Raw genomic sequence first — 11,326 nt, forward strand, 5'->3', positions numbered from 1 at the left:
TCCCCAGGCTAGCCAGAATTAGCTGAAGACAGAGGCTGAAAAGGTATTTAGGCAACTTGTTTTATGTGGCATGTGTTATTTAATTAATCTGATTGCTCAGGGCAATGGCTGTGTTTCAGGTATCTTGATCTATGCATGAACTAATAAATTTTTATGTATGCTTAGCCTTGGTCTACTGTTACAGCAAAAATTTATACCGTATGTGAAAAAGAAATCTTATCAAGTGCATCCACTTCTTCAATGTACATAGCCTTATTAAGGGTTTATTACCAGCTGCAAAGTATTGGCAATAATCTTGAACATTCATTAGACATTCATGAGAAAACAGTTTTAAGACATCAGTTGATTGCTACCAATTAGCAGGTTTGTAAGGGTTATGATTACAAAATTTTGAATAGCAGTATTAAACTATTTCATGAGATTTATAATTATGGAGGTAAACTAAGCCTCCTACCTAAATGGTTTAGTGTTAGAATTTTTTTAAAACCTCACACCTCAGTAGTAAGATTATCAGGTATTGCTTTTACTCAGAATGACCGCCACATTGAGAAAATAATTAGGTGATGTTCTGTTTTTTTGCAGTACTGTCCTCATTCTTAATATGCACTAAATGTTGCACTGAATGTAAGGGGGGTGGCTCTATTTTGGGTTTTTGGAGGCTGGCTGGTTTTTTTTCTCTTATCGTACCTGGAATGCATACATATGTTAAGGGAGCCTTCTTTATTTATTATTCACCTTCAGAGTACAGACAAGCAAAATTCATAAACAATTTATACCCAGGGAACAAAGCACACATATTTTAGGCTAATGTTTGCAGAGCAGGTATCTCCCATAACTGATTGCCAGGATGAACAGCTAGGCCTTGATATTTTGTTCTTTCTTCACTTTTAGCATGTCTTATGCTCACCTGCTGCATATTCCATTACAATTTTAGGCATTCAGCTTCAGCCAGTATTGCTGCATCTTACTCATATCATGAATCTGACCCGAACAGGACCATTAGCTATAGAAAAATTAGGAATAAATCCTTTTCTCCTGGACAGCACCTGACCCTTTGAATAACCTGAGGGTCCTTTCTTTCTCTAAAATCCTGTGCTTTACGTGATAAGTACATTTCCTTTTCAGCAAAGAAAGCAAGCAGGAGTCTTGCACATTATACAGGCTTCTATTATCCTCAAAGCTGATCTAATTTATCCATTATAAATGAAGCAGAAGCCTGACAGAAAAACATGACATCTGATGGTCTAATTAATATAATCACTTCCTAATAACATGGGTTTGCAAGTTCAGAGTTTACTTTCATCACCCTTTGTGCAAATAAATTCGATAGATCAAATGTTGACATGAATCCACAGCAATGGTGATCTAACCAAAGCCTTTTTAGCAAGTCACAAATTTCCTGCTTGAAATCTAATCTTGAAGAAAAAAATCTGCATTTTTTTCTCTCTTTCAGGACATGAGCTGAAATTACAATGAAGCAAACATACATAGAACTGTAGTCATCACTTTCAGATGTCATTTTTCTCTACTTGGTGCTCTGCATTAAGTGAAAAACTATGGAATAGCCTCTTACAAAACAGAGGAACTCCATTATTATTAATTTTAAATAGACTTCAATAGAAAGAGTTGTTCTAGAATTGCAGCAGCGTAATGTTGCAGACAGCCTTTCAAATTGCATCGGACACCAACTTTACATGTTAGATGCACCTTGGATACCTACTCACCTTCTGAAACCTAGCTACGCTACATTTCCAACTCTGCTCAGGTTTAACCAAACAAAATATTATGCAATATAAATACATTTCGGTAACTGAGGCAATTCTGAGAACATTTACTTTGTTATCCATGTATCCCTTTGACTGTCCAAGCTCATCACCTTTACTCAAAAAGATTCACACTGTAATTCAAGCAGTAACCGTCATGAAAATACACTATAACCAAACTAATATTAAGGTTTTTATTCCAAGCAAGGAAATATATTTATTCTAGTTAACCCTTGCTTTTACTGATGCTGTATTCATAACAGTTTGTCCATCTGCCTTATAAAATTATAATACTTGCATAACAAGATTTGCATTTAGTGAACACTGCCTGTCTTTGAGCTGTTATTATGGTAAGGCTCAAATTACCGTGCAATACACAGTGCCAAAGAGAGAAGAGGCTGGTCAGACCATGTTTTGTGAGTGATGCCTCTATTCTGAAATCACTGCCTTCGTTTTTCACTGTTTTCCTTCTTCCAGGACTACAAATGAGTCTAACAAGGCACGTGTTTGCAAACAGATTCTTAAAATAGTTGTTATTAAGACCAGATTAACAGTCAGAGAAGGTAAGGTAACAAGACTTTGTACAGCATGCTCCCTTTCTATGAAATATCCTGGAGCTGGCTCTTGGTCACAGCTCTGCCTGCACTCTGGGGACACATCCATTTGGCGTGCCCATACTTCACTGACCTCTGCAGTAGGCCACTGGTCTTCATCATCTTCACAATCAGATACACAGAGCTGTAGTCCAAAAATCTGTGGAGAGTGTTCCTCACCTACAGGAATTCATTTCTCAAATTTTGACGCTTCATGCTCATTCTTGTTCCTCAATTTAGGTTTTCCTTGCCACAAGAGGTTACATACAGATCCTCCAACTTTTCTCAAGTCTGAAATCTTGTGTATTTTCAGTCTTTCTCAAGACTTAGGTTTGTGTTTTATACAAACTTTTTAGGAAATTATAAGTTATACATACATTCTTCTGGTCCTTGGTCTCCACAGTAATGCCAGCTTCTGCTAGAAGATACATGCAGCACTTTTGACTCCATATATAATGCATATCATAGCACAAAGAATGAGTCACTTTGTTGAGAGTGACTAAATTAAGATGTGTCGTGGGCATTGCTCCCCCTTTGAACTACTGTCATATGAAAATGCAATACTAAGTCTTGACTGTCTTTACAGCGTGTGTGTTCATTCACGAGAGCAGATGTTTACAAAGGATGCATTAATACTTTACTTGCATGAAGAAACTAGATGTTGTACAGCACTGCGTGCTAATATCTAGTTTTCGTTTAACTTTGGACAGCAATACATATACCTGTCTCTTGAGCACTGAACTATGCTACTTTATACTGAGAACTTGGATGGCAATAAAAAGGTATCCCCACTAGATGTTTGTTGTGAATCTGTGAGGATGATTGCCTTAGAGATAGCCTGCGGGAAAATTAGAATAGCCTCATTTATTCAAACAATGAGTAGTTTACAACGCAGATTTCTGATATCATGCTGATATTGTCTTTTATATATATATAATGAAATTCTGTTTTATCTTTATTTTTCTTTCTCAGATTGCTCTTTTTCTAGCCTTAGCCACATCCTCTGGATTTCCTGTTGTCACACAGGTCTCATCTATACAACTGACTTTTCTGCAATTACAGCGTGAAACCCTTCCCTTCATTCTGTCAGGCTTCAAAAGTTTGATTTGGACATTTTGTTCTTTAAAAAACTCCCATCTCTTCCCTTGTTTTTCTCTCAAAAGAAGAGCGAGGGAAAGACTAGAAGAATCTTTTCTTCACCTTTCTATACTGTGCTTCTATCCAGTAGCATCACATTGCAGTAACACTGTTGTTACTATATGCTCAATATTGATGGCATGTAAAGTAATGGCATTAATTTCTAGATAACACAAGTAGACATCTGTCCAGTGTTTGATCACCTAAAGCAGAAAAGGAACAACATTAGTCCTAACAAGTAGGACAGAGTCAGAATAATAGGGAAGAATGATGGTTAAAATATTAAAAGTAAAAATTTTTAAGGAAATAACTGAAGAAATCATGAGATAAAAGAGCAACAATCAAAGATGCTGATATACAATCTGCCCTTTTCTTCAAACAGCTATTCTTGAGTATGACTAGACAAGTATTAGCAGTCTGTAAGGATGTCTTGCACAGAAAACACGTTCAGAGAGACAAGAAAGCAATTACTCTAGTTTCCAAGAAAGGCAAATAATTCTGTTATTTATACAACACCTGACATTTCTGCAAGATGGGTTGCTTTTAGAATCCAATAGACTGGTGACCAGAACTACACCTGGGCACTTATAAATAAATAAACAAAAAAAAAAACCCCAAACCCAACAACCTAGCTTTAAATGTTTTATTTAATATATTCTGTATTCCTATGTAAAAATATATATATAGTATTGCCTAAGTTCCCCAAGTTCATATACTAATAAAATACCTGCTGTCAGCCTTTGATCACAGAAATATTGATCCTTAAACCTTTTCATCCAAGGAATAACTTGGGATTTAGACTGAGACTTTGCTATGTGCTACATAATATTTAAAAGTAAAAAAATAGAAAAACTTTTTACAGAAATCATTAGTGAAATGATCACTGAAAAAAATAATATTGTACCTAAATCTCTGTGCTTCAGACTAAGAACAACATGCACTAAACAGGATTTCTACTTGCTTCAAGATTGCACCAAGTACTGCATCGCTCGCATGTTACATTTGCTCTGTGATCTGTAACCTGTGATTTGGATATATTTGAAGCAATTGAGTCAGAGCACCCTACAGTTCTACTTCGCGGTTGCAAGATATAATTTCTTAAAGGGGGGAGGAATTTTCCCAACATTATCATTTGCAGCTGTTTATATTTTTCTAGGCATTTCACTGGGTTCCAGAGAAGAGTTGCTACCATATACATATAAGGCATTAGTCCATAGGTAGATAGTAGTCATGGCAAAGTCCTTTAGCATAGAAACCGTGACCATAATGCTTTTAGATCATTCAAATGATACTGTCAGTAGCACAGCTAAAATTTGTTCTCAAACCATTTGCACAAAAAGCAGAAAGCCATACTGTCGCTCAGATCTGCATATATAAGACAACTTTAAAATGTTTAACTCTTCTTCATTTAATGTAAGTTTTATCCCAGTAGAATAGTTAATGAAAGGAAAATAATGGGGAAAACTCCATCAAATCAAGTCAGACAGTTGTTACTTACAACGCCAATATTGACTGCAAGTAAGTCAGACTTGTTTGCCCTGTCAAAAGCTAGATTTAAAACCATAAAAGCTACAGTACCCTGCAATTGAATTAAGAGGAATTATGTACTCAAGCAAAATGTAATTGGCATGGATCACTTAGCACCAGAAAGTTACAGCACTTCAATTTGCAGAGAGGAAAAGGACCTTGATTCTTGGCACAGAAAGGCTGCTAAGGAGCTTTACTTACTCAGGGGTCAGGAGACACAGAGATCCTTGATAGTTCAAGTGATTTTTTTTTTTTTTTTTCCCCCCAGGTGTGCTAGTCAATTCATCTAGAAGATGCTTTCCTCCTCCACCTCCAACAACGGAAAGAAAGCACACTGGTCTGAGAACAAAAGCTACAGCCATGAAGCTTGAATACGTAAGAGCATCCAAGAGAAGAGGCTTAGTACTTAACGTGAGCATGCTGATGGTTAATGGCATGAGAAACTACTAGTAAACACAGAATGAAAAAATATGTCACAGCCCTGAATACATTTTGGCTCTATAAATAAGAAGTTTTGGAATCTCCACTGTCTTGTATCACTAAAAGCACAAGAAAATGTGCTAATTACCTGTTCTTTAGAAGGAAAAGAAAGACAAAAAAAAGTTTGTGAGGCTCATGAAATGCCACTTGATTCACCAGAAGGCCCTTACTGATTAACAGCAAAACTTCTGAATTCCTTGAACGTGCCTACACTGAGCAAGAGAAGGCAAGCAGACTTGGGATAGATAAATTACATATTTAAGTCTATTTTTTTCTCTCTTGTTGCTTATTACTAGGGAGTGGGGGGGGGGGTATTTTGTTTCTATGCCTGCAGTTGCGAGGGCAGCCAATTTTTAAGTCCAGTGCTAATGACCAGAGCTACCTGTTGATTGTATCATAACGTTGAAACTGCAGTATTAGTGACTTTGCCTTACTTATAAAGGCATTTGATACCTCCCTGATGGGTTACCAATGATAATCCATCAACACTGAATTTTGGAGCCTTTTGTAACTCATCTCATATGTCTAGGTTTTTAAGAGTGGTTTCTGGACCTAGGAAGGGTTCTTCTCCCCTTTGAAGCTGCAGGTATACTAAAGACAAATGGACATTTGGGAGAAGGGTAGCAATCAGTGACAGATAGAAACCAAATGGAGAAGAGGGCTGTGAAGTATCAAGTGGCAATAAAGTCTCTCACCTGATTAGAGGCTTCTGTAACATACCAGGTTAATGAGTCATTAGAAGTAAAGTCAGAAGGGAATCTGTGCCCTAACTCATACCAATAGCGACTTTTTCTTTACATTCTTTTGCTTCTCTTTATAGTGTAGGGATGTGGCTTGCACCGCAGCCCGGTCCTGTTCTCCCTCTTCAGCTGATCAGTTTACTAGTGGACACTCACACAACTTCACTCTTCATTGGCAGTCACTCCTACATTTGCAGGTCCCAAGAACAGACCCATAGGTTGGTCCAGAATCTGTGCCCAAATCCATGGCCCTGTTTAACCTTGGTCTCAGGTCTAACCTTGGGTCTTTCAAGGTTCTCGTCTCCTCCCACTCGTCAGCTAGTCCAGCCTGAAGTGTGTTAGTGAGGCACCTCCACACAGACAGCAAGGTCACACAGAAAAGAGTTAGGAACAGAGTTTAAGAAAGTAGGACAGACTACAGTGATCAGACACAGAGCTCAGACAGACAAAGGTAACAACCAGCAAGCAAGTTAAAATGTGACTGTCTCCTTTTGTCCTCCTCATTTCTATTTTCCCATGCTTGTTCATCCTCCCACCCACCTTGATCCCTCCCTTTCCCTGCCTTTGGCTCCTCCCCTAAACATCACAGAATAAATTTTGTACATTCCCACATTGCCTCTATAACATCCCATGATAAGTTTCATATTATCCCACAAGCCTCCTCAAATATCTCATATATAAACTTCCCCTACTTATCCGTTACAAAATATTGGTTGAGCATCTCCAAGGCTTTGAGTTGTTCCCTCAGCTGTGTTTCCTCAATCTGTGACCTGAGCCATCTGGTCTTTGGTCTCCCTTACCTCCTGTGCCTTAGAGTTTGTGTACCGAGGTGGGGTTTATTACTGTTTCTGTCTCTAGTCTTTTGTTTTCATGTTGAATACCTGTTATGCAGGTATGCCCATAAACCAGATATGCCCACAAACCAGATGTCCTTACATTCCAAGTGTCAACGTATCCATTATATTCTGCATATCCACACGCTTCCTAGTGTCATCTGAAAAATGTATTTAACAACACTACACACTAAGCAACCTTTAGTGAGTGCCTTGACGTCTCAAGTTGGACGTATAATATTTAAGTACCCGTTCCAGGTTTGTTGTCAGATGCCATGAAGGCCTTTGTGAACTCAAAGTCTTTGATTTGATGATCTACATGGGACATTGACTTTCATTCCTGTAATATTCTTTTCTACAGGTACCTTCTGGACTAGAACAATTTTTTGTACAAGGGCGTGAAACAGAGACATGGAGATACTACAAAGCAACGACATTTGCTTTAAGCAAGGGCAAGTAACTACGATACGTGCCAAAACAGAAGGAAGTAGCTAAACTGAGATGTCTTTGGTTTGAATGCATAGAGGAAGGCAATAATTAGGTCTAACTGAAACAGGCTCAGAACTATACAGCAGATTACAGGGCTGTACTATCACCGCTGCCATTGAAGACTCTCTGCAGGCCTGTAACTAGTCTTGTGTTTTACTGACACCATACCCCTCAGTACAGCGATTGTTGCGGTAACACTTCATTAATCAGAAATGACCTGACAGAATATTCTCTCTTTCATATACGAATGCAACTAATCCAACCTCACGTCCAATTTATGAACAGGTAAAGGAGAGTTTTTAGCAACTAAGCCTGAAATCTCTGATTCTCATCCCACCCCCAGAAAACTGATTCCCATCTTGTCCCCTTAGCTCTGCCTTTTACTTCCCCAGCTGTGCCCCACTAACCAAAATGACTGTATGCTACTTTACTATCTACAGTTTCCCAGCTATTGATTTCAGTCTCATGCTACGCAGTGCAATAGTTCAGCCTCAGCATGAGAAAAGTCGCTTCAGCATTCTGATGTCTTTCATTCCCAATAAATGCGCAGCCCACCAAAACTATCCTGTGACTGTCAGGATTTCAATCCTTAGGATCCTGCAGCGCTCCAAAGTGTTATTGTTACAGATTATACCTTGCCGCATTGTACATAAGATAGCACGCGGTCTGAGCACAGTCAAAAGCCATGTATATCTATCAACAGCAAAGGCAAGATTGGCACCTCAACAGAGCACTCATGGTCAGGTAACACTGAATCCAAATTTTGTCAGACCATTAACCAAAGAGGAATCAGTTCTGGATTTGTCAAAGCCTCATATGAGACAGTACTGCTGACTAAGGTGCTGGCAAAATGGGTTAATGTGCAGGTGCCTTTAACTCTCTGTGGAACTATATACACCTTACTTCACAAAGGCCAGCGTATAAATTGAGTGCTAGCTATCTCCTGGTTATGCCAATTTATTCACAATCAGCTGCATGTTTTGTTATGTCTGCTTCAAGGGCACAGTCATCAGCATGCGTGACTGCCTTAATGATTCTGTGGAGCACTGTAGTCCATTAGGATAATTGGAAGCACATCCATATTCTAGCATGCATTCCTTTGCTAGCTAATATTCTTCAAAACATTTAAAAAAAAAAAGAACAGTCTTGTACCGATCACACACACTGATTCAATGATTGGAAGAGGATCAGACACCATACACTTTGACCTCAAATATCAGGGGATGGAACAGACTTATTTTATCAGTAAAATTCTCTAGTGGAACTGTAAAACACTGAAGAAGAACTACGCTATATAAAAAAAAATAACCCTTTGTTTTGCAAATCACCCCAACATGGCTGCAAACTGGGAATCTTTATGCTAAAAAAAAAATGTATTGGCAGCTATCAGAAGGGATTAGCAGGAGACGGTTGCTCAGTAAAGGGAGGCAAGCTTGGAGCTGGGGACGACAGCGAGCCCGACAGGGCAGCACCCTCATTGGCAAGGGCACAGGCTCATGGTACCCACAGAAACTGAGCAGAGTGAGCCTGAGGATGGTAACAAAGTTCAGCTGAAGACCAGTGACCTCCAGAGAAGTCCATGGTGATAAAGCGGGTCAAAGGCCAGCCAAGGTGCAGCAAGACACATGGCCAGGCACAGGCACAGCTGCAGCATTGCTCGGGCAGATCCCAACAGTGAGAGCCCGAGCTTAAAGGCATCACCCAAGTGAAGGGGACAAGTGCCTATCAAGGCTTTGGAAACTTCTTGCTCAGACAGCTCACTAACTCAAGGCCATACAGATGCCATGGCAAACTTGGTCTGGGGGCCAAAACAGCAGGACGCAGAAGAGGGTGTTCACTGCCCTGACAAGTATGGTCGAGAATAAGGTAGTGCCATTATATTCCCTGTCATCTCTGTATTAAGCTAAACAGACTGTGGCAATAGTTTAGAAACCATAGTAGATTGTTCATTTAAAATGCCCTCCTCATGCTCTTTGTCTTCTGTAAACAACTTTTGCTATAGCAAGAAGTGAGGACAAAGCCTTTCCATCACCCTGGTCTTTCCTCAGAACCGCTAGACTATCTGTTGAGCAACACTTGCTGTATCTGGCTCCGAAGCGGTAGGACACAGTATTTCCTAACCGTTCCAGTGACTGTTTCCCTATCAGAAACAAAAAGCTTGGCTGGCTTCAGTTGACCACAAAAGTTCTATCCAACACTTCAAGACACTAGAAAGGGAAACCAGCAGCTGCGGTTTCTCAGTTGTGCCTTAGACCAGCACTACTAGTAGTCAATGTCAGCATGCAGTTAACATCAAAACAAATAATCTTTATTACAGTAGAGATTACTCCCTAAAGCTCATACATATCACAAGGTAGCAAGATGACAAAACACTTGCTTTCAGAACTAAATACTTTTCTTCTGCCATTGGAATCAATATTAATGTTGTCCCTTGACTAGGGATTCAGTCAACCTAAGAAGATCTTCAAGCAGTAGTTTCCACTATCTTTTTTATTACCTACACAATATAAATGGTGCAGAGTGGTCCAGGCAATCTGTTCACCCTCACTGCTTGCAGTTCTATGACCTTTTCACAGCAACTACTTAGGCTGTTATGCTTAAAAATTTTGACATCACTGGACTGCATCCTTAGATTTCTCTCCAGCCTTCAAATTGCACCTAATGTTTTTCATGGGTTCAGAGCAAAGTTGTTATACAGCTGAAATCAACCATCAAGGAGTTAATTTAATTCAGTCTTTACAGTCTGACTAAACACTGTATTTTTCCTGGGTTTTAAATTTGTGCCATAGTAGAAACCTCAATGCCACTTAAGCTTTATAAGCTCTACCCATGATGAACAGAAATAGGATGTAAATATTGTCTCTAAATATATCTAGAATTCAAGCTACTCAGTCAAAGGACAAAAAAAACCAAACAAACCCTGCCAAGAATGAATTTAACATAGAAATTGTCATACCGCTAACCACAACAGCACTCAGGTACCGGAACAGACTTCCAGGGGAAGGAGCAATAGCAAAATACCCCATTGTTTTTGAGAAGGAGATCAATGAATTTAGGAAAACAAGCATATAAAACATGGTGACTACATAATAAGGACTGGACTTAACAGGTGAAATTTTTGAGTCCTTTCTGACTAAAATATCCAACAATATTATTGTGAATTTCTGATGATTGCACTGGAAGACTGAGTCTTAAGAAAAATGCCAGGCAAGGAGTGGGGGGATTGTCCTCTAAACATTTCTTCTGAGTGGCTAATGTTGATCCTTCCTCTTGCATGCATTAGAGTATTTCTAACAGTCTCCTTTTTCATTTTCTAAAGTATTAAAGAAATGGCTGAAAGTTGTAACTCAATGTGAGAGCAACTGTGAATTACCCTTCACTTTAATACTATCAAAAAGACACACTACTACGCCGCTACTGGCTTTAAAGTATGACAGCATCTCTGAAATAATGAAAATTTCAGGCCAGTTTCCCAACCCAAGCAGTACATGATAACATTCCTCCAAATCACCAATTGCTCAAATGAGATTACCAATGGGTACGTTCCAATCTCTTTCTATAAATATATACAGTTTTACAAAACCTATATAAACAGCTCAGTTGCCCTTAGATATATCACCATGATTTATCTTCAGATTTCGGTTCCTCCATTGAACTTTCTGTTCATTTTTCCAAAAATAGATAATGAAGTTCAAAAATTACACTCCTAAACAATGTGGTATTTTCCCCCTTAAGAAATACATGTAGCTGTGCAGGTTCCATGG

The sequence above is a fragment of the Haliaeetus albicilla genome, chromosome 21, assembly GCF_947461875.1.
Source record: "Haliaeetus albicilla chromosome 21, bHalAlb1.1, whole genome shotgun sequence".
In the NCBI taxonomy this organism is placed as follows: domain Eukaryota; kingdom Metazoa; phylum Chordata; class Aves; order Accipitriformes; family Accipitridae; genus Haliaeetus; species Haliaeetus albicilla.